The sequence below is a fragment of the Mus caroli genome, unplaced genomic scaffold (genome assembly GCF_978045245.1).
Source record: "Mus caroli unplaced genomic scaffold, Mus_caroli_1 scaffold_14, whole genome shotgun sequence".
NCBI classification, from domain to species: domain Eukaryota; kingdom Metazoa; phylum Chordata; class Mammalia; order Rodentia; family Muridae; genus Mus; species Mus caroli.
Window position 1 is genome coordinate 115,407,051 of NW_028227269.1, and position 24,531 is coordinate 115,431,581.

At 41.6% G+C, this 24,531-nt stretch overlaps 1 pseudogene; it reads right to left on the bottom strand.

Annotated features, from left to right (window-relative positions):
- Window positions 1-16,259: 16,259 nt before the first annotated feature.
- Window positions 16,260-16,583, bottom strand: LOC147001352 (large ribosomal subunit protein P2 pseudogene; annotated as a pseudogene).
- Between the last annotated feature and the right edge of the window lie 7,948 nt (window positions 16,584-24,531).

Genomic DNA, 24,531 nt, shown 5'->3' on the forward strand with positions numbered 1-24,531 from the left:
AATGTTACTATGTCTAGGTCCTTCCAGCACAAGAAGGGACTGGACTATGTCTATGTGTATGTGTGTATGTATGTATGTATGTATGTATACCCTACCTCTAGCTACCTGTCTCACAAACATAGATAAGCATGGGAGTGGCTCCAGACCAACTCCACAGAATTCTGTTACCCATGCATGTTTCCTTATTTGTAACATCTTCCTCTGGTGTTAAAACCTTAATTCCACCTACATTCACTCATTTGTTCTGTTCTATGCAATTCTAATATCCTGTTAGGTTCAAACCTACTAAAACTACATTATAATAATAGCAGTCCTTCATCCTTTAGCTGAGAGTTCTACATCTTCATCTGAAGGCTACAAGCAGAATACTGTCCTCCAGGCAGCTAGGGTAAGGGTCTTAAAGCCCATACCCATAGTGACACACCTACTCTACCAAGGCCACATTTCCAAATAGTGCCACTCCCTGGGCTGAGCATATACAAACCATCACAGCTATAAATGGGCTCTTAAACTGCTTCTTCTATTTTCCCTTTTAAATCTCTCTCTTTTTCTCCCTGCCTCCCTCGTGTCTGTGTGTGTCTGTGTGTGTGTGTGTGTGTGTGTGTGTGTGTGTGTGTGTGTGTGTGTGTAGGTGCCCATGGTTGGTGTTAGTTGCTCTAGAGCAGTCATAGAAGTTGTAAGCCTCCAGTTATAGACGTTGGGAACTAAACTCAGGTCCTCTGAGAGCAGCAAGGGTTTTAAACCACTGCATCACCGTTTCAGCCCATCTCACTGTTTTCTAATTGCAGCCACTTTTATAACAGATAATGCCTACAAAAGCATTTTTTCAGAGTGTGGTGGTTTGGACGGGTATGGCCCCCATAGATTTCTGTGTTTGGATGCTTGGCCATAGAGAGTAGCAAAATTAGGAGGTGTGGGCTTGTTAAAGGAATCGTGTCACTATGGAGGCAGGACTTTGAGGTCTTAAATGTTCAAGGTATGCCCAGTGTGAAACAAATCCAGTCTCCTTCTGCTGCCTGTAGATCAAGATGTAGAACTCTCAGCTCCTCCAGCATCATGTCTGCCTGTACAATGCCATGATTCCCACCATGATGACAATAGACTGAACCTTTGGAGCTGTAAGTCAGCCCTAATTAATTGTTTTCCTTTATAAGAGTTGCCTTGGTCATAGTATCTATCACAGTAATAAAATCCTAACTAAGACAGATAGTGTTGAAATATATCTTCAAGGTAGGTTCCTAAAGATAGGACTTCTGATTCAAAGGTCAGTACAACCAGATGGCCTGTCTGCAGTCTCTGGTTCTCCAGGCATGAAAGTACATGGCTCAGCCATAATTTGTGTTAATTTTAAATTATTGTGACTTGGATAGGTCAGACATGGTTTTGATTTGCATTTCCCTAATTACAAATAAATTGAAATATATTTTCATGTACTTGACTGGTATTTTCCCATCCCTTTTCAAATACATTGTTCATATTCTTCCTTCATTTCAGTATCTTTAATACTGTAACCAATCATAGTTCCTTGTCCAAGCAGTTTTTAAAAATGTAATCATATTTATCTCTATTTTGGGATTCATAGCTTGAAACATTATTTTAATCATAGTTTTAAATTTTCCCTGCCCAGTGGTCCAGGAAGAATTCAGTGTGTGTATGTTTTCATTTTGGAATTTATTTATTTTTATTCTGTGAACTATAGACCCAATTTATCTAGTAAGTCAAGTGGCTGAACAGAGATTTGAACCCCGAACCCTGAGATTAAAATCTGGTGCTCTACCAGTTGAACTATCCAGGCAGTCATTTCTTCTAAATGACTAACTAGCAAGGATATAATCATTTATTAAAACACTCACAAATTCAGCGGTAGCCTGATTCACCTCTTTTGCCCTGTTTGGGGGAGGTTGGCTCTACCCCTGGTCTGTTTATGCTTACACCATTAAACTTCTGTGGCTCCATCATGTGTTAATATCAGCATATTTCCTCTTCTCTCACTATTTTTCCTTTTTCAATGTTTTTGTGGTTATTATTGCGTGGTTTATTTTTCTATATGAACTTTAGTACCGACTTACCTAACTCCATAAAAACAATTACTGATATTTTAATGGGAATGCATTAAAAGGCATATATCAACCTTGGAAGAACAGGTAAACTCATTCTTTTCATTCAATAACATATGTTTAAAATAAACCATTTTGTTAAAAAAAATAGTATACATGTATTGTGCTGTCTACATATTCCCAAGCCTCCAATTGACTTTTCATCTCTAATTGCATTGACGAATCTCTTAATCCAACCCTTAGTAATACAGACAGCAGTGGGTATTGCTGCTCCATTGCTAATGTTACTGAAAGTATATCTAATACTTCTCTGTCAAGTAAGTCAGCTTTAGGGTTTAAATACAGACTATACACACGCCCATTCACACATAAAGCATCTTTCAACTATTTTGTTATTTTGAGCTTTAAATATCTGGTATTGAATTTTAATATGTTCTTTTCAGAAGGTAATGAAATGGTTGTGATATTTCCCTAAATCTATAAACTTGGTATATTATGTTAATAGATTTCCTTATATTGAACTAAACTTGCATTTTCCAGGAATGTTTTCACACTTAAAACTTTAAGTTTACATTTGAAATGTAATACTGTGATTTAGGTTAAATCTGCTAAGTGAAGTATTATTCTTAAAAGTTGATTCAAAAGTCCAAAACCACATTAGACCTTTATCATTAAGTGTAACAAAACACCCCCCCAGCCCTGTTTTTATTTTTTATATGTTACCATATAAAGGGGTATCTACAGGGGCTAACTGCATGGAAGAGTAATTGATAGTCAGTCCATGATTAAATACATCATGAAAAAGCTACACACACGTGTGCGTGCATGCGTGCACACACACACACACACACACACACACACACACACACACATAGAGTATATGTATACATGTATGTGTTTATATAGGTGTAGAAGACTGGTACATACTTGAAGGCTAATCACAATTTCACTTTTCATTTTAGGGATTGCTAGAGTAGAGCCCATCTTAGTTTGGATTTCATTGCTGTGAAGAGACACTATGCCAAGGTAACTCTTATAAAAGAAAACATTTAATTGAAGTTGACTTACGGCTTCAGAGGTTTAGTCCATTATCATCATTGTGGGAAGTATGGCAGAATGAAGGCAGACTTGGTGCTGGAGAAGCCAAGAGTTCTGCTTCTTTATCCACAGGCAGCAGAAGGGGACTGTCTTCCACAGATAGCCAGAGTCTGGATCACACTGGTCAGATGTGAGCATAGATGTGTTGAAGGCCAGCTTCAATACCACAGGATTAACCGAGGAGGGCAGAGTGTGGAACTGGTGACTGGTCACCACCCAGACTTCTTCTGAGGGAGCAAAACTTAATTCTCTGGGGATAGTGAGAAAGAGGGCAAATAATAAACTCATACATGCACTTGGTGGATGAGGCAAGTTCCAACAAGCTTCCACAACTTTACATATACAAAGACAGACAGACAGACAGACAGACATACTGGGTGGGCCAAGCAAAGCTCCAACAAGTAGGTCCCAGCAACTATATTTTTTTCCTTAGCCCTTTTATACTACCTAAGACAAAGTTACCTCACAGCCACAAGTTACATACTCTCTAAAAACAATTACCATAAAAACATATTCTTTCAAAACAGATTAAAATCATTACACAAAAGGAAATTACAACAGGATTGTTGATTATGTACTCTCTTAAAACTCATACCAAGCTAAACATTTCCCAAACTAAACATCTCCCATCTAAACTTTTCCCAGACTAAACATTTCCTGTCTAAACATTTCCTATCTTTCTCCCCACAAGCTCATTGTAACCCCAAAGCAATAATTCCTTTGTCATAGATTAACAGAGTCTAAGCAAGCCAGTCTATACTAGCAATAATTTTCTTCTGCTTAGCTGACAAAAACTCATATTTACCAAGAAACGATCATGATCTATCTCACATCTTATTTTTTAATGTCTTGTTCGGGTAAACTGACTAATCGTTTATCCTCTGTTCTTATGCTCAGAATTATTTACTCTTTATTCATAACCCTGTCTTTTAATGGTGCACACCAAAACCTATAGCTACACCCCTAGATCACAAGATCAAGGAACTCAGACCCAAGCTAGAATGAATGTTTTCTTTGATCATTAACTTGTCCTAAACCTATGTTTAAGCTAGTACAAATTACTTGCTTGTAATGTATGAAAGCTCACTATACTTCTTAGTCTAACCTATGCAGCTCTTGCTATTCTGTGGCAAAGGGACACACTGTGTTCTTAATTCTAACTTTAAACTCTACCAACTACCCTAACTTCCCAAAATTATTTAAATCAGACTAACTTCTTAAACTACTTAAAATCAAATTAGGAATTCTATGAAATCATTAATTCATCTAAACAGCATTATCTTATGACAGTTCATCTTTGTGTTGATTGACAGGAAACTTGTCCAACAGAGTGGTCTATCACCCAGGAAGTAATTCACACCAGGCCAGATGCATGAAGAATATAGCAATGACAAATATGAGAAGGCACATCAGTAGCAAGAAGCAATTCTGGGACATAGCCCCTCAGCATTGCATCTTCAGGATACACGCATTGCAGTTGAAAAAAACAGTAGACTGTTTCCAGAAAGCTCACTTGACCACTACAGCTCTTCCTGCATGTCAAAACCCCGCCTCCACAGTGACACTTCTCCAACAAGTCTACACCTCCTGCAATAGGGCCGCACCTCCTAAGAGTGTCACTTCCTATGGGCCAAGCCCATTCTGTGGTTACCACAGAGCCGCTAGGTTTTTTGTTGTTGTTGCTGTTGTTTATTGTTTGGGGGTTTATTGGTTTTGAAACAGGACCTCAGTGTGTATCCTTGGCTGGCTTTGAACTCAGGGATCTGCTTCCCTTGCCTTCCTGGTGCTGGCATTGAAGGAAAGCAGTTCATTTTTTAAAAATCTTCTCACTCATGTTCACAAATCACTCCATTAGGCAGTTTCTTTTTTTATTATATACATATTTAAAACACATCCATGCAGAAGTAGACAAAGGTCCTCATCAAGTTCCTTCTATGGGATGGGCTAAGAATCATATGCTCTAGAAAGAAAACCCACTCAGGGAACAAAATGAAATGATGTTCTTGTTATAAGGTTTGCTCATGCTTTGTTTGGTATGAACTTATAACAACTCAATTAATATTTAATAGTTTTATTGTACTTTAATTTTTCACAATTAAATCCTCTTAATACCAAAGGGCTCAGAAGCTGGGAATATATTCAATTTTAGAATTAAATAAAATATCCATCCCTTGCTACTGTGCATGGTGGTGCACACCTGTACTAGCACCCTGCGGGCTGAGGCAGGATGATAATAAGTGTAACATAGAAACAAAACTCTGTTTTTCATGAAGCTGATGAAGGTAGAGCAGATCACAGTATTATCTTCTATTGTTAGTGTTGCTGGAACAAAACCCAGATGAGAAAAATCTATGTGAAAAGAATCCGTCTGTCACGGGAGGTCATTGAAGATGGTGGTTTAATGAGTAGCCTTACTCTGTAGATCATGCCTTTTCATTTTGATAAAACATTTCTCTAGGGCAGATGTGTTTTGTGTGAGTACATTTCAAGCCTTGAGAATCTCCTAAGGCTTCCCTCAAACAGTCGTTGTTGGCTTGGGTGAGGTCATTGGCAGTCCTCCAGTACTTTTTCATGTATCCTGATTTCGAAACTGCTACATAAATCATATTTACCCAAACAGATTTAACCTAGGGACGTATAAAGCATTCCTTTCAGTTTCATACTGCAACTTATGTGACTTATTAACAGATTTTTTTTAAAAAGACCAGTATTTAAATAGTCCTTTAAACGTTTGTTTTAGATTTACTTATTTTATGTATATGAGTGTTTTACCTGAATGTACATAATTAAAATAATAGGTGTATCACTTGTGTACCTGGTGCCTGTGGAGATCAGAAAAGGACACCAGATCTCCTGGCACTGGAGTTACAGATGGTAGTACCTTACCTTGTGGCTGATCTGAACTTGGGTCCCCTACAAGAGCAGCAAGTGCCATCTCTCTCTCCAGCCCCCTGAATAGATTTTTTTTGCTTTGGGTTGTTTTGTTTTGTTGGGTTTTTTTTTGTTTGTTTTGTTTTTTTTTGTTTTTTTCTTTTTTGGAGAAAATTTTCATTCATAACAAAACTGTGCCATCTAATAGAGTTCCCCACCTCCATATCCCACACATGCACAACCTCCTGTATTATCAATGGTTTGAATAGAAATGGCCCCCATAGACTTGGTCCTTGGCCCTTAGGGAGTAGCACTACTTGACAGGTGTGGCCTTGTTGGAGGAACTGTATCACTGGGGGTGAGCTTTGAGGTTTCAAAAGCTCAAGCCAAGCCCACTGTCTCTTCCTGCTACCTGTGGATTTGAATGTAGAACTCTCAATTGCTTCTCCAGTACCATGTCTGCCTGTATGCTGCCATGTTCCCCTCATAGTAATAATGGATTAAACCTCTGAAACTGTAAGCAAGCCCCAGTGAAATGCACTCATTTGTAAGAGTTGCCATGGTTATGGCGTCTCTTCATAGCAATAAAACCCTGAGTAAGACAGAAGTCAACCAGGGAAGTCAGAGAAGGAATTCAAGACAGGCAGGAGCTGATGCAGAGGCCATGGAAGAGTGTCTCTTACAGGCTTGCTTTCAACAGCATGCTTTCTTATAACAACCAGAACAACCAGCCCAGGAGTGGCACCACCCACTGGGCTGGGTTTTCCCATAACAACACTAATTAAGAAGATGTACTGCAGTTATGTCTTATAGACCTATCTTATGGAGACATTTCCCAAATGACTCTAGCTTGTGTCAAGTTGACATAAAACTAATGAGAACAGCATAGATCCCTGGTTGTTGAGTGCAGATATACTGTCAGGCCAGACCCAGAGCCATCAGCCTCTGGACTGAATGAACACTTGGAACTACTCATTTTCAGGACCTTGAGCCATGGGCTTCCAACTCTTCTGGACCAATCCCATAGACACTTGATACTCAAGAGTCTAAAACCACTGCGACCGAAAATGTTGCCCTTTCAATATTGAAGAATTCTGGAGAGAACAGAAAAACCTAAATGAGGTGCTTGGCAGCAACCGTCAGTATGAGCCTGGTACAATTCTAAGCTTATTCTATTCTTATAACAACTATGTTACTACTCTTAGACCCACTTAAAAATGAAGAAACTAACGCTCAACAGTTAAGAGCATTTGCTCTCTGCAGAGGGTCTGTGGTTCAATTCTCAGCACCCATTGGATGGCTTACAACCATCTATAACACCAGTTCCAAGGTGCTTGGTACTGTTTTCTGGCCTTTATGGGCACCAAACACTCATGTACTGCATAGACATACATGCAGGCAAAACACTCTTATACATAAGATAAAAATAAAGTTTTTAAAATGAGGAAACTTTTCTATTAAGTGATTCCCTGGGGTTTTCGGCTGGTTGGTAGCTCCCCACCCCCACCCCCTTGGAGGTACCAGACTGCTGTTTCTGCCCAGTGCTTTGTTTCTGAGGAGTTGGCGTCTGGCCGTGACTCATTCTGGAATGCTTGGTGCCCCTCAGTGCTTCCAAGACTGGTTTCATGAACAGTAGGAGATGACAATGTCTCAGAAGTAAATAAGGAAGTTGACTCCAGGGACTTCATTATGAATCGGGGAGTTTTGGCGGTATCTGGGCTTGTTGTGTCCGGCCAGCAGATCACAGCCTGGGTTTTAGCCTGGAAAGGCATTTTGGAAACCTGGAAGAGAAGAAGGGCTAGGCGACGAGAGAAAATGATGCAGCTAAGACAGGCATTCTGATCAAAGCTCAATTTTACTGTTCCGCACGCAGTATGAAGCAGGGGAAGGGGGCCTGATTCCCGCCAAATAATCTCGGGGTCCAGTAGCAGGGTAACCACATGTATGGCTCCAAACAGCAAAGTGGCAGGTTCCAGCAATGGGCGTGGCAGAACGATTGAGCGGGAAGCTCCACCCCTGAGCAAGCAGGTTTAAGGCTGGGGGAGGGGAGATTACAAGGACTGAGATTTCATAGATGTCAGCCAACAGACCAACTCTCGTGTCAAGCAACCTTGCTCATCTCTGTTTTACTGAGAGGTGCAGTAGACTGGTTAGGAAGGGGGCAGCTTCCCTGGCCATACTGTGGACTGGCTCGAGCCCACTTCCAGGGTAGACACCCAGACACTTCTCAAGTGCCATTACAATACTTTACATTTCCCACCCAGACAAGTAAGAAAAAAGTTTTTCTAAACCAAAATACAAACCTACTGTCTGAATTCTCACAGACTCAGAAGCAAACTCTTGGACTCCCGACTATGCAGGGCTGTGGGTCATTTCTTCCGCTTCTTATGGGATTTCAAACTTCTACCTTGTATTTTCCGTTAGTGAACGCTAATTAAACTGCAAATATCTTAAATCCAGCTCAACAAACATCACTCCGTACCTGTCTAAAACGGGAAGATCTAACATGGTGCTTTCCACTGGATGTTGGACCAATGAATCTTTGTAGCACAAGCAAAACACCTGAACCTAGTTTGCTCATCTTGGGGCTCAGCATCTGCTGGCAGAGGCAGGCAAATAAGAAAACACTGGCAGGGCTGGAGAGATGGCTCAGTGATTAAGAGCACTGACTGCTCTTCCAGAGGTCCTGAGTTCATTTTCCAGCAACCACATGGTGGCTCACAACCACCTGCAATGGGATCCAATGCCCTCTTCTGTTGTGTCTGAAGACAGCTACAGTGTACTCCCATACATAAAATAAAAAAAGAAAGAAGAAAGAAGAAAACACTGGCTGATGCAATGGGAATTTCTGCAGAGAGGCAAACACTGCTTGCTTGTGGAAGACCTCTGACCTATAAAACGCAGAGGGCCAGCAGCAGCCGAGCCAAGGAGTTGCGGAACATGTGCCTGGGATGCCAGATATAGAGGCGGTCTTAATCCAGTCTTCTCTTCAGCCTGCAGAACAGAAAGGTATGTGTAAGTAGGCAGGCTGGCCACATTTGCAATTACCTAGGCAAGATTAGGGAGGAGTTTAGAAAAGTAAATAGAGGAGTGATCAGTCGTGTAATTTATACCTCTCTGGCTGGGTTTTTTTAAATGAAATAGGGAAGTGCAAACACATAACAGGAAACTGGTGGCAGATGGTCAGTTGTGAGGCAGAACATGGAGGGGCAAATTGTGAACAAGATGCTGGTCTCACAGAGGGAGACAAGAGACATTTTACAAGTGGACTTGTTGAATGATGCAAAGCGGGGAGCAGGAGTTACTGGGGTAACGCCGAGATGTTTGACTTTTGGGACGAGACTGACAGACTTCATCGAAACTATGTGAGCGGAGAGGACAGTAGGTCGGGAAGGTCAGCTTTGTCATCTTGTGTCAGATGAAGCATTTTGACACCTCGGACATCTTTAGACTTGGTGTGTGAGGACCATGCAGATGCTGTTGATGGCCTCATGCAGAGGGGATGAGGAGGTAAGCAGCTGTTCATATACCATTTTCTAACTACCGTCTTTACAGGTAAAGGCATAACAAGATTTATCATCTTCACCATCATTCAAAGCATGTAGTGTACAAAGGCCAAGTATAAACCCCATTGTCAAAGGAATAACCTCCAAAATGTTTTTGTCTTGCAAAAGTGAAACACTATACTATTGCATCACAGCTTGGGATAAAATCCTCTGGCAAAAGCAGCTTAAGGGAGGAAGGGCTTATCTGGCTCACCATGGGGAGTGGAAGCAGTAGGAACTTGAGCTGCCAGTCATCCAGTGTATGTCAGGAGACAGGGTGGACAGACGAAGGCATGCTGGCTGCTGCTCAGCTCTCCTCCAGTTATGTGGTTCAGGCTCTCAGGCAGAGAACTGTGACATTTACAGCAGCTGTAACTTCCCACCTCGGTTAAAGCAATAAAGCAACCTCCCACAGGCATGCCCAGAATGCTTCTCCCTGATAACATCTGTCAAACTGACAACTTGACATCCCAAAACATCACCTTTTAAGCCATAACTTTCCATCCATTGTCCACATAGACTCATGAAGGTGTCATAACATGTATCCCATCCAGTTTCAAAGGTCTCCATACTTTTTGAGAATTACAATGCTTCAAAAGTCCAGTGTCAGGCTGGAGAGATGGCTCAGTGGTTAATAGCACTGACTGTTCTTCCAGAGGTCCTGAGTTCAATTCCCAGCAGCCACATGGTAGGTCACAACCACCTGTAATAGAATCCAATGCTGTCTTCTGGTGTGTCTGTAGACAGCAACAGTGTACTCACATATATAAAATAAATAAATCTAAAAATAAAAAGAAGTCCAGTGTCTTAGCTGTGAGCTCATATAAAGCTGTAAACATGACACACCTGCTAGCACATAATGGTGCAGAGTAAACATTCTTATTCCAAATGGAAGAATCAGAGCATAATGTGAAGTGATATCAAAGCAAAACCAAAATCCAGCAAGGCAAACAGGAAATCCTACAACTCCATGTCTGCCACCTGGGGCCTGGAACATACACCCAAGTGTTCCAAAGACTTGGGGAGAATCACCCTACAGCTCTACTTCCTTACAACACCAGGGTTCTCTCTTGGGCCAGCTTCACGCCAGACCTGAAGCCCTTCTTGGAAGATGTCTTGTGGTCCTGTCATCTTCAGCATCCTTGGGCCTCCATAGCAACTTATTCTTCACCTTCACAGCTTCATGCAGGGGCCTTTCAGGGTCTGTTTGTGAAGCAGCCACCCATTGCCTGGCTGCAGCTGTCTCTTCATGGCTTCTCGGTCTTGCATCTTTCATGCCTCCAAAACAGTGTAAATGGATGAAGCTTGGGGTTTGCTTTCTGGCGATCTAATCTCCAATGGGAGATTACCCTCAGGACATTTTCCCCATTCTCCTGGGGCAGTGAAGTACATGCCTCTGTAATAGTATTATTTTTTTAATCAATTATAGCTACTGCTTCCACCAAATACCATTCTGCCTTGAATTTTCCTGTCAAACAAATTAGTCTGTTATTTGAATTCAACTTCACTCAAATTCTCAAGGTGTGGACAGAGTAAAACTATTTTCTTGGCCAAAATACCACATGAATGTCCCTTACCCCAGTTCCTGATAGAGTCTCTGCTCTCTGAAATGTTACGAGCCACTGTTTCTCAGCACTCTTCTCTTCCAAGCTCCCAACATAACGATCCTCAAGCTCTGCTCTCAGCATTCAAAGCTCTGTTCCAGGCATTCAAGGGTTTTTCCAGCCCAGAGTTCCAAAGTCTTCAATACAGAAAAGTTTATCTAGCAACAACTCTACTCTCAATTCCAAGTTGAACCTTAGTTTTTGTCTTTTGTTTTTTCTTGTATATATATATATATATATATATATATCCTAATAAAAGCAGCTTAACAGGAAAGTGTTTATTTTAGCAAACAGCTCAAATGTCTGATGGTGAGGAAGTTAAGGCAGCAGAAACTTGAAGCTGCTGGTAACATTGTATCCATGCAGACAGAGAGGGGGAAATGCATGGATGCTATTGCTCAGTATTTTATCTCTACTTTTATATCCAGGCTGGAAGGTGGTGAATTGGCTTGTCTTATGGTGGATGGGTGCTCTCACCTCTGTTGATGCTGTCTGCATAATCTCCATAGGCATACCCAGAGACAGTTTTCCCAGGTGTTCTAAATTCTGTCAGATTGACAATCAGTACCAACATCACAATGACTATACATGCTCTCCTTTCTCCTTCCTCTCCAGCCTGCATATCTGCCACTCTATTTTTGTTATTATGAATGTAACAACTCTAAATAGCTATTGCATGACTTTTCCAGCCAAATCAGAGGCTAGCTTAAAAGATAACTTTCTGCATGTCTATTTCCTAATATCAATTGTCCCTTATGTAGGGAAGTTCCTTCCAGACAAACAGATCAGCCTCCCTTTAATGTCTTGTCACCCATAGTAATGGCTACACAGTTCTTCACAGCCCCTTTACAATTCTGTTTTATACATGCATTCTGAGAAACTGCAATATGGCCCCTTGTACATCATGTCTTCTCATGGCTCCCAATATTCAACAGTAGATCATATTCATTAAAGGAAGCATGTTATCCTGTAGCACATAGGAGGACACTCAGCCTTGGTTGCATGTCTTAGCACACATAGCAAAGGCTATGCATCCTCCATCACAGCAAGGAGGCCCACCTCCCCATGTCACAAGCAGATGGAGACATGGCCATATCAGGATTCTTCACGTGGATACCCCACTGTCAGATAGCTTGGCCTCAGTCGTATGTCTCACTCACAGCAGAAGCAACAACACAATGGCTCTACAAACATTCATCTTTGGTTTGGTCGTGTCCCTTTTCAGACTTCAGTTTGTGGTATTATTCTGCCTGAGGAGATAGAAAATGTCTGTTTCTCACAGATAGACCAAAGTAGTGGTTCCCTCCAACTCTAGCCTGGTGAACCAACTGGGATTATTTACAGGATCATTAGTCAGGGTGTTATTTACAGAAGTACGGGCAATTCAAAGGCAATGATGTCACTGAAAAGTCCCACTTTGGCATGACTGTCAACTCCTAAAGGCTCTGTCATTGAAGAGTGCCCATTTCTCATAGACCTAGGATTCCCCCAGACCATGTTCATCTGAGACAGGAAGGACTGGCAACCCTCCCCTTCTTTCTATGAGGGAAAGTTCACACTGCCATCCTGTATCTGACAGGACTCTTGTAATAATCTGTTGTCACTTTATAAGGTTAGTCTCACCACACTGACGCTACTCTCTTCCTGTTCTATCCAAGGAATTGATCACTCTGCCATAGATGTCATTAGATTTTCCATTTCCATTTTCCATTGAGTTGTCATGATTTCAGGAGAAGGTATTCTCGTCATCATAGCGATGGACCATCATCATGTCCTCTCACAGGAAGGACTCCATTGTAACACTCAGACAAGGACGTGATAAATCATGTGTCTTCATGCGACTGTCTCCACATCCTCACCAACATGTATCATTCATTGTATGTGTGTATGTGTGTGTGTGTGTGTGCACATCTAGTGTACTTGTATGCATATATGTCATATCAAGAAGTAGTTTATTTTGGAGGTAATCCTGCACAGGTCAAGAATAGGGTAGTTGCATAGAGAAAATCAGTAAAGGTTGTGTTGTAGACATAAAGGGTGAGAATCACTGCTGCAGTCCTTGAAGATGGAGAAAGGGCATGTGATCTTCTCTCTGGTCTGTAACCAGGGCATTGACTCTGCACTGCTTTCAGCCTAGCCACACACCAGCGAAACTCTCTTCTGACATGGTCAGCCTAGAGAGTGAGAAGTTGTTGACTTGTGAGGACAAGCTACCTGAACTTTCTACTTGGAGTTTAAGTTGGGAGGATAATGGGCCTGGCACTAACAGAGCCTGCATTCTTCAGCTACATCCCCTTGAATCTTTGATTGCTAAGGACCATTCTTTCCCTCCTCTTAGCAGCTACTCATAGGAGGAATATAGTGATACAACAAAAAGAATCATTTTTGAAGCTGTGGTAGCCTTGATTATTATTATTTGTATGTGCGTGCTTGGGGGTATGATGTGCACTACATTCATGCGGGTAAACATAGTGGCAAGAGAAGTGTAACAGATTCTGCTAGAACTGGAGTTACAACAGTTGTAAGCTGTGGTGTGGGTGCTGGGAATTGAACCTAGGTCCTTTACAAGAATAGCAAGTGTTCTTAGCCACTGAGCCATCTCTCCAGCCCTCCTAGACATGCATTCAAAAGATTATATGGAAGACAGTACATCTCCTGTGCCATTTTCCCATTCTTCCTACTCCTCAAATCATCTGGAATTACTTTTTCACTCTATTGGCAATTACAGAATCCCTGAATAACATGCTTACATTGCTACTTCTTGATTTATTCAATTTTAGGCGTCATCCACAAGCTTCTTCCTTGGCAGATAAAAATGTAGCTACTGTTCACCATCTCAGTATGCTTTTATCGTTATTTTTAGCCAAGTAAATTATCCATATTTGTCTGTTAATTCTATAAGGAGCACATGTTGCAGAAAGCAGGATTTAGACCAGAATCACCGCTTCTTTGTAGCACAGGTTTGTGACTTACTGAAGATTGTCTCTTTCTTAGAGAAGATAAGCTAACATCTGTTCTCCCCAAATGATCTGTTCATCTTTAAATCTCTCCCTGTTCAGTGCTCTTAGTTCTTTTCCTAAATTACATTGTCTGGCATATTTAAGAAATAAAGATAATATGTATAAAATAATAATTGTTGAAACAATTACTCCACTCTATTTTTTTTCTATTTGTGCTAATTTTGATATGGAGTCAATGCATGGTGTTCATGTGTATTTCACAATATTTTATCCTTTTATTTTAATTGTCTGTGGAGGCATGTTTCCACTGCCCTTTCCTGAGCCACAGGTTGTAAATAAAATCCTACTGGCTATGAGGACCAAATGAACTTTGTTTTTAGAATTTGCACTTTTTTTTTTAAGTATTACAAAGCAATTTCTTAAATAAAAACAAAGGAATTCCATGAGCCAGAAGAATTTCAAATTTATTTAGAGATGACCATTCCTATCTTGTTACATTAAGAATTTCAACTGTCTAGTATTCTTAAACAACAGGTGGGGAAGAGGAAAAGCCAGTTCTGTTGTTCACTGAGTCTGCAAAGAAAACAGAAATGTCCACTTATCTGTACATCTGCAGGTTCAGCCCCTGCATTCTCTTTGGTTGGTGGTTGAGTCTCTGTGACCCCACCCTGGCCCAGGTTAGTTGATTCTATAGGTCTTTTTGTGGTGTTCTTGACCCCTGCAGCTCACTCAATTCTATCCTTCACTCTTCCACAAGACTCCCCGAGCTCCACCTGATGTTGGCTGTGGGTCCATGCATCTATTTCTATCAGCTTCTAGATAAAGATTCTCAGGAGCCACTATTTCTTGAGATGGTTGTCAACTTCAATGGCTTCCCTCATTGCTGCTGCCTCCCCATGATCTGACCAACTTGTGCTTGCACCTTCTTAGCGTGTTGCTCTTGTTTACCTGGGTCATCTTTTCACTACCTATTAGCAGTCTAAACGTTTGCTCTTGAGCATGTGCTCAAGTCCCAAGTTCATTAGTTCCAAGGCAGACGGGAGCTCATCCAAGTCCAAGGACATTCACAGTTCTTTGTTCTCCTGTTGCAATTCTCTGATTTGCTTGTTTTCTTGCTAGAGTCCCATAACTACTGGGGATTGTGGCTGGTGACTTCAACTTCATCAAGTTCTTGGATGTCTTCCTGATGGTGCTTCCTCACTTCTGTGGTAAGTGGAGAGCTGTGGTGTACTCATGGGAGACTCTGCTACGTGGTCATGCTCTCTCTACCACTCAACTAGGGCTTTAGCATTATTGTGTGCCCTTTCAATTGTGCAGATCACTATAAGAGTTCCCCAGGAGCATGGAGAGGTTAGCTCAGCTCTGGACTAGCCCACACACATGTTATTCTACACACTCAGCTTCAGTCCCCCTCAGCTGTCAGAGATGGTGATGAGGACCCATAAGATCCAGGTGCTCAGAGGACTCCCATTCCCTGCTCACCTCCTCAGCCAGAAGCCTGATGCTCTCAGTCATCTCCCAGACCTGGATGTGATGAGAACCAGAAGATCTCTTACATATTCCTCCTAGCTGCTGAGAGAATTGATATGTTCAGGGACTTAGGATAATATATTCTTCCTGAAAAGTTTTAGAATCCTTTAACAACTTGTGTTCTGAAGTTTTGTAATGATTTGAAGTTAGTAGATCCCTTTTAAATTATTTTTATTCTTATTTCTATGGGTATGTGTGCTGGGGGTAGGGGGGCACATAAGTGCAGTGCCTATTGAGGCCAGAAGAAGGCATTGAATCCCTGGGAAGATGGAGTTAAGTCAGCTGTGAGCTGCTCCACATGGGCACTGGGAACAGATCTAGGATCCTCCGAAAGAGCAGCAAATGCATTTAACTGCTGAGCTGTCTCTCCAGCCTAGTGTTAATAGATTCTTAGAGTCTGAAGACTTGTGTTATTAAATTCTAGACTGCTATTTATTTATGCATGTATCTGTTTATCATCTATCATTTATCTACATCACTTGCTTGTCTATATACTTGCCTCTTTCTTTCTTTCTTTCTTTCTTTCTTTCTTTCTTTCTTTCTTTCTTTCTTTCTTTTTAACACAAGAAGGCTTTATTTGCAGGGAGCAGGAATTTAATCAAACAAGCCAAATCCCATGTCATCATCCTACTCTTCAGAGGGTTGAGGGGTTAAGGAGGTGGGGGTTGGAGGGAGTGGGGCGAGCAGCAGGAGGTGCAGAGCCAGGGCCAACCACAGCCCCACCAGCAGGCACACTGGCCAGCTTGCCAATACCCTGAGGGATGACATACACAATGTTTTTTCCATTCAACTCACTGATGACTTTGTTGAGCCGGTCATCATCTGCCTCGATGCCCACGCTGTCTAATTGATGTCTTCAGCGCTCGGAGAGGGGTTGCCCCCAAGGGCTGCCAGCAGATAAGAGGTGATGTATCACATGTTGACTGCAGTGGACAGACCTCACACGTGCAACCTCGTTGGAGTCTGGCAGTAAAAAGGGGCCTTTCTGTTTCTTTATTCTGAATTTCCTAAGGTAAAATGTTGAAACGTCTGCATTAACTCAACACATTTCTTCATGTTTCATCTCTTTCCTTTTTGCTTAACTGCTTAGGGAATTTCTTGAGTCTTTCAGTGAACACTTTATTTGAGCTATTAGAATCTTGATTTCAAAGAACTCTACTTCTGTTTGTGTTTCTTCTACATAGCACCTTATTCTTAGATAAGCGTGTGCTATTGAGACATTGGTCAAGGAAGGGGCCCAATTTTTCAGGAGGCACCGGGCTGGGATTAAGCATCAGCTAAAAGTTGTTTAAGTCATTGTTCCTGCTAGCATAAGTTTTTTACTTTTTGGTGTACTTTGTTTCTGGGGTGTGTGTGTGTTTTGCCTGCATGCATGTTGATGGCCTAAAGATATCAGGCAAAACATGAAAATAAAAATAAAATATCTGTGCCTGACACTTGCTATAAGGAAGCAAGGTAGAAAACAAAAGATAATGTTTTATCAAATAAGTGTCTTGCTTGCCTTGCCCCCCTCCCCCCGACCACCCGAAGTACCTTTGGCCCTGTTGTACACACTGATTATTCTCTCTAAACACGAGTGGTGCACTGTGCATGTGTGTTACACTCTTCCTGGGGAAATGTGAGCAAACACTTACCCAGCCCAGGTCGGGAGCAAGCAACAGACCAAAGTGAAGCCTGAGTAAATGAGCAGAGGACCCAGTGAATCTGACCAAAGTTCTTTATGGGAGCAGAAATGACTCAAAGTCAGCGCCCCACCAAAGTCCCTCCGCCCCAGCATCACCAAAGCGCCCCCATGAATCTTGTAACCAGGGCACACTGTACAGGGTGTAGGCAGACCAACAGGCTGGAGACTGTCTTTTCCAGGCAACTCTGTTGGGCAGCTTGGCTGCTGTGTGACTCTTTCAGGTGTCTGTTCTGTCTCTTTAAGGTAGCTTGGCTGGCTAAGCCTCTTTCTGGGCAGCAACGCTGGACTTCTAGTGTCTTGCAGTGGGCCTTATTGTTTGTTTATGCTTGAGGAGGAAGGAACCTAGAAAATCTGGTCAGTTTCAGGAACTTTTGGGGCCTACGGAGCTTCCCTGCAGGATGCAAAGTCTTACCTCCTTTTAGAACAACCTGTGCCTTAATAAGCTTCCTTCAAAAATGGAAGGCTTTATTTCATAGGACGTTAGTTACTACACGGTATGGAATAATTACAGCCAGGAATAGGTGAGAAAATACCAACCGAGCAGTTTCAAAAAAAAAGTCGAACCATGCATGTTCTCATCAACACAATCACTGTTGTCACTGTTGATGACCTCCCCTCTTCCCCCTCCTCCCCCTCCTCCTCCCTGCTCCTCCTTCTCTTTCCCCTGCTCCTCCTCTCTCTCCTCCCTCTCCTCCTCCCTGCTCCTTCTTCTCCTCCCCCTGCTCCTCCTTTCCCTCCTCCTCCTTCCTTTCTTTCTCCTTTCTACTCCTCTTCCCCCTCCTCCTCTCTGCTCTTCCTCCCCTCCTCCTTCCTGCTCCTTCTTATCCTTTTCCTTCTCCTGCCCGCTCCTCCTCCTCCTCATCTTGATTTTCTGTTTGACTAATCCCATTTCCTTATTCCTATGGAATGCTTGCTTTAGTGGTTTTTTTTTTAATTTTTTTTAATTAGGTATTTTCCTCAATTAAATTTCCAATGCTATCCAAAAAGTCCCCAATACACTACCCACCCCCAGTCCCCTACCCACCCACTCCCACTTTTTGGCCCTGGCATTCCCCTGTACTGGGACATATAAAGTTGGCAAGTCCAATGGGCCTCTCTTTGCAGTGATGGCCGACTAGGCCATCTTTTGATACAAATGCAGCTAGAGTCAAGAGCTCTGGGATACTGGTTAGTTCATAATAATGCTCAACCTATGGGGTTGCAGTTCCCTTTAGCTCCTTGGGTACTTTCTCTAGCTCCTCCATTGGGGGCCCTGTGATCCACCCAATAGCTGACTGTGAGCATCCACTTCTGTGTTTGCTAGGCCCCGGCATTGTCTCACAAGAGACAGCTATATCTGGGTCCTTTCAGCAAAATCTTGCTAGTGTATGCAATGGTGTCAGCATTTGGAAGCTGATTATGGGATGGATCCCTGGATATGGCAGTCTTTAGATGGTCCATCCTTTCTTCACAGCTCCAAACTTTATCTCTGTAACTCTTTCCATGGGTGTTTTGTTCCCAATTCCAAGAAGGGGCACAGTGTCCACACTTTGGTCTTCGTTCTTCTTGAGTTTCATGCATTTAACAAATTGTATCTTATATCTTGGGTATCCTAAGTTTTTGGGCTAATATCCACTTATCAGTGAGTACATATTGTGTGAGTTCCTTTGTGAATATGTTACCTCACTCAGGATGATGCCCTCCAGATCCATCCATTTGGCTAGGAATTTCATAAATTCATTCCTTTTAATAGCTGAGTAGTACTCCATTGTGTAAATGTACCACATTTTCTGTATCCATTCCTCTGTTGAGGGGCATCTGGGTTCTTTCCAGCTTCTGGCTATTATGAATAAGGCTGCTATGAACATAGTGGAGCATGTGTCCTTCTTACCGGTTGGAACATCTTCTGGATATATGCCCAGGAGAGGTATTGCTGGATCCTCCGGTAGTATTATGTCCAATTTTCTGAGGAACTGCCAAACTGATTTCCAGAATGGTTGTACCAGCTTGCAATCCCACCAACAATGAAGGAGTGTTCCTCTTTCTCCACATCCTCGCCAGCATCTGCTGTCACCTGAATTTTTGATCTTAGCCATTCTGACTGGTGTGAGGTGGAATCTCAGGGTTGTTTTGAGTTGCATTTCCCTGATGATTAAGGATGTTGAACATTTTTTCAGGTGCTTCTCTGCCATTCGGTATTCCTCAGGTGAGAATTCTTTGTTCAGTTCTGAGCCCCATTTTTTAACGGGGTTATTTGATTTTCTGGAGTCCACCTTCTTGAGTTCTTTATATATATTGGATATTAGTCCCCTATCTGATTTAGGATAGGTAAAGATCCTTTCCCAATCTGTTGGTGGTCTTTTTGTCTTATGGACGGTGTCTTTTGCCTTGCAGAAGCTTTGCAACTTTATGAGGTCCCATTTATCGATTCTCGATCTTACAATTTCAATATTTTTGTATATGTTGAGGCTTGTTTTGTGACCAATTATGTGGTCAATTTTGGAGAAGGTACCGTGAGGTGCTGAGAAGAAGGTATATCCTTTTGTTTTAGGATAAAATGTTCTGTAGATATCTGTCAGATCCATTTGTTTCATAACCTCTGTTAGTTTCACTGTGTCCCTGTTTAGTTTCTGCTTCCATGATCTGTCCATTGGTGAAAGTGGTGTGTTGAAGTCTCCCACTATTATTGTGTGAGGTGCAATGTGTGCTTTGAGCTTTACTAAAGTATCTTTAGTGAATGTGGCTGCCCTTGTATTTGGAGCATAGATATTCAGAATTGATAGTTCCTCTTGGAGGATTTTACCTTTGATGAGAATGAAGTGCCCTTCCTTGTCTTTTTTGATGACTTTGGGTTGGAAGTCAATCAGATATTATAATGGCTACTCCAGCTTGTTTCTTCCTACCATTTGCTTGGAAATTTGTTTTCCAGCCTTTCATTCTGAGGTAGTGTCTATCTTTTTCTCTGAGATGAGTTTCCTGTAAGCAGCAAAATGTTGGGTCCTGTTTCTGTAGCCAGTCTGTTACTCTATGTCTTTTTATTGGGGAGTTGAGTCCATTGATATTAAGAGATATTAGGGAGAAGTAATTGTTGCTTCCTTTTATTTTTGTTGTTAGAGTTGGTGTTCTGTTCTTGTGGCTGTCTTCTTTTAGGTTTGTTGAGGGATTACCTTCTTGCTTTTTCTAGGACGTGGTTTCCGTCCTTGTATTGGTTTTTTTCTGTTATTATCCTTTGAAGGGCTGGATTCGTGGAAAGATAATGTGTGAATTTGGTTTTGTCGTGGAATACTTTGTTTTCTCCATCTATGGTAATTGAGAGTTTGGCTGGGTATAGTAGCCTGGGCTGGAAATTGTGTTCTCTTAGTTTCTGTATAACATCTGTCCAGGCCTTTCTGGCTTTCATAGTCTCTGGTGAAAAATCCCGTGTAATTCTGATAGGCTTGCCTTTATATGTTACTTGACCTTTTTCCCTTACTTCTTTTAGTATTCTATCTTTATTTAGTACATTTGTTGTTCTGATTATTATGTGTCGGAAGAAATTTCTTTTCTGGTCCAGTCTATTTGGAGTTCTGTAGGCTTCTTGTATGTTTATGGGCATCTCTTTCTTTAGGTTTGGGAAGTTTTCTTCTATAATTTTGTTGGAGATATTTGCTGGTCCTTTGAGTTGAAAATCTTCATTCTCATCTACTCCTATTATCCGTAGGTTTGGTCTTCTCATTTTGTCCTGGATTTCCTGGATGTTTTGAGTTAGGATCTTTTTGGATTTTGTATTTTCTTTGATTGTCGTGCCGATGTTCTCTATGGAGTCTTCTGCACCTGAGATTCTCTCTTCCATCTCTTGTATTCTGTTGCTGATGCTCGCATCTATGGTTCCAGATTTCTTTCCTAGGGTTTCTATCTCCAGTGTTGCCTCAATTTGGGTTTTCTTCATTGTCTCTACTTCCCTTTTTAGGTCTTGGATGGTTTTATTCAATTCCATCACCTGTTTCGTCTGGTTTTCCTGCAATTCTTTAAGGGATTTTTGTGCTTCCTCTTTAATGTCTTCTACCTGTTTAGCAATGTTCTCCCGTATTTCTTTAAGTGTGTTATTAAAGTCCTTCTTGATGTCCTCTACCATCATCATGAGATATGCTTTTAGATCCGGGTCTAGCTTCTCCAGTGTGTTGGGGTGCCCTGGATTGGGCAAAGTGGGAGTGCTGGGTTCTGATGATGGTGAGTGGTCTTGGTTTCTGTTAGTAAGATTATTACGTTTACCTTTCGCCATCTGGTAATCTCTGGGGTTAGTTGTTATCGGTGTCTCTGTTTAAAGATTGGAGCAGAAGCTGTGTTCCACTCACCAGAAGTCTTAAGATCCTGTGGTGGGTGTTGTGGGTAGCTGGCGAGTGTCAGCCGACCCCGCGCCCCAGCCACCCCGGTGCTGGTCAGACAGGAAGAGGCCTGTGGCCCCACTCAGGCCAGCTTTCTGCTTCCCTCCTTTAGTGGTTTTTTTGGTTTTGTTGTTGTTGGTTTTTTTTTTTGCCTCCATAGGCTTCAATTTCCCATGACTTTAAAAGTTAATTCTTCTTTATGTTAAAAAGAAAATTCCCTGACCTTTGCTGATTTTTGTGGGGGAAAGGTATGTTCAGGGGCAAAACAGAAGGGATATAGTGTGGTGAGAACCACAGGAAGGAGGCATGGGAGCCAAAAAGTTTCTTTGCTTAATTAAAATTTTTAAAAAAGACTCTGAATCTAACATAATTACATTCAATTTTCTTGGTCAGCTCCTATTGCTACAAGGCTGTCTAAATGTCACAAGACCATTGTGACAGCTCTAACAAGCCAACTTCTCCTGTGTGCAGGATAGTTGATTCCTGCTCCAAGTCATATACAGACGCGATTTGCCTTGAAGTGACATTATCAAAGCCCATGTCCCATTGTACTGAGCCTGGGTTAGGATTTGTGGCTATTGGCGTCATTCCAAGTGCAGGCCTTCAGTTTTACATTGTTACAGATTTCCTGGTGCTGGGCTATGCCTAGCAAGGGCAAAAGCCTGTATGGACAAAAGAGCTTTAGAAGGACCCAGACAGGCAAGTAGGCCAGAGCTGAAAGCCACTAGGGATGTGTTTGGATTTTCAGATTTGAGTAACTATCTGGGATATATTTCCTCACAGTCAAGTCTAGATGATGTGTAGGTTTTAGAAAAGAGAAACAGGCTGCAGGGTTGAGGTGGGGTTGAGGGGGTGGAGGCGTTGTTTTTCTTTTGAGTCAGGTCCAGCCCTGGTTGAGCTGGAGCTCACAGTGCAGACCAAGCTGGCCTGGAACTGGTGGTAATCCTCCTGGCTTTCTCTCCTGAAAGCTGGGATCACAGCCTGGGCTGTACTAGGTTTAAAACTCTTGAAAAGGATGTGGAACACATGGGAGGAGAAGTAACAATGGGCAGAGCTAGAGGCTCAGGCTGAGATGGGGAGAAGCTCAACTGCTTTCCCATTCATTTTAAATGGATGTTTGAGTTCCTTAGGTCATTGTAATTCTAGGTAGGTGGAGGCTGGAAGACAGGAGTTCAAGGTTATATTCAGCTATATAGCAAGTTCCAGACTGCCCTGGACTACATGAGATCCTGAGATTGTGTTTCTTAAAAGCAAACCTTGATCTATCTATCTATCTATCTATCTATCTATCTATCTATCTATCTATCTAATTTTTGCCTGCATTAAGGCATAAATAATGGTGAGAGAAAACAGATCAGATCAGAAGATTGATTTGAGTTCCTCTAGCTTGGCTGTCTTGCCCTGCCTTCTACAAATTTCTTCAACCCTGAAGTTACAGTTTTCTCATCTTAAAGAAAGAGCAGATTATATACAACCCATACCCTAGAACTCCCTGAATGAAACAGTATTTAAGTAAGTTCCATATATATCCTGGCTAGTGTTTAATGTGTGGAAAGCCTGCTACCATTAATACTACATTACAAACCGCAGAACATTCTATCTTTCTCAAAAACTAATCATGTCCATTAGATGTGGAGGGAGTAGAGAGATGAAGGAAGTATTGGTTGAAAAAAGATGAAAGAAAGAAAGAAAGAAAGAAAGAAAGAAAGAAAGAAAGATTTTAGTTTAAATAGGAGAAGTAAGTTCAATGATAAGTAAGTTCAATCAACCACAGTATATATGTTTTGAAAACTACTGAAATTTTACGTTTTGCTTCCCATATATGATGAATATTTAAGTTAATGCATATGTTAAATAGCATTTAGCCAAGGCACAATTTTTGACATGTCATAGAGTTAATACAAAGTTCCTCTACACCCACACACACACACACACACACACACACACATATCCACCCCACACATATTCCTCCTCCAACACACACACATATTTTGATTGGGCTGGGCAGGCATGCAGCAGCTTCATTTTATCCTATTTTATTGATAATAAAATGAAGCTGAATGAATTTCAAGGTCACCCACTTTGTGAGTGTTAGAACTTGATTTACAGCCACAGAGATCCTGATGTTTTTGATCAAGAACCACTGATGACAGAGATGGTGGCTGAAGCCCAGATTCCCAAGCTGCACTCCCAGAGATTTGATTCACTAGGTCTCAGGAGGGGGCTATAATTCTAATCTCTTGGCCAAGCTCTAGAGATGCTGAGGCTGCTAGTCTGGGACCATACTTGGGAAGTATCTGAGCGAGGCCAAAGCAATTGCTCTCAAATACCTGCTTACCAAAGTGCTCTGGAAGCTTGAAGGATTAATTGCATCCATGCTTATGATCAGTGGCTCAGCCCTACTCCTGGCATCAACACTTGGTTTGGGGCTAGGGGTTAGAGCCACTGTTGTACCTTCAGCCCCTGACCACTACCCCCTTTTTTTCTGCGGTTATGGCAGCTGTTAAAATTTACGAGGTTTCTAAAGTACAACATTTTACATTTTTACATATAAAGTATGAATAGTTTTGTGCTTAGTTGGGAAAGTTTTAAATTTCTGAATGTCAGGGCTTAGAAGGTGACTAATACAAGGAAATTAAATTGTAACCATGCATTTGTTCCATAATTTAGTTTTTCAAGCATTAGTACCAGTGGCATTTGTTTTATATAAGAAAGATTAAATTTAAACAAATTTATTTTTGGACCTGAATTTTAGAGAGAGAGAGAAAAAAAAGATACCAAATACTGTTGATAGATACATGTATATCTAAAATGTAAGCTGAGTATTGCCAGTTGTACA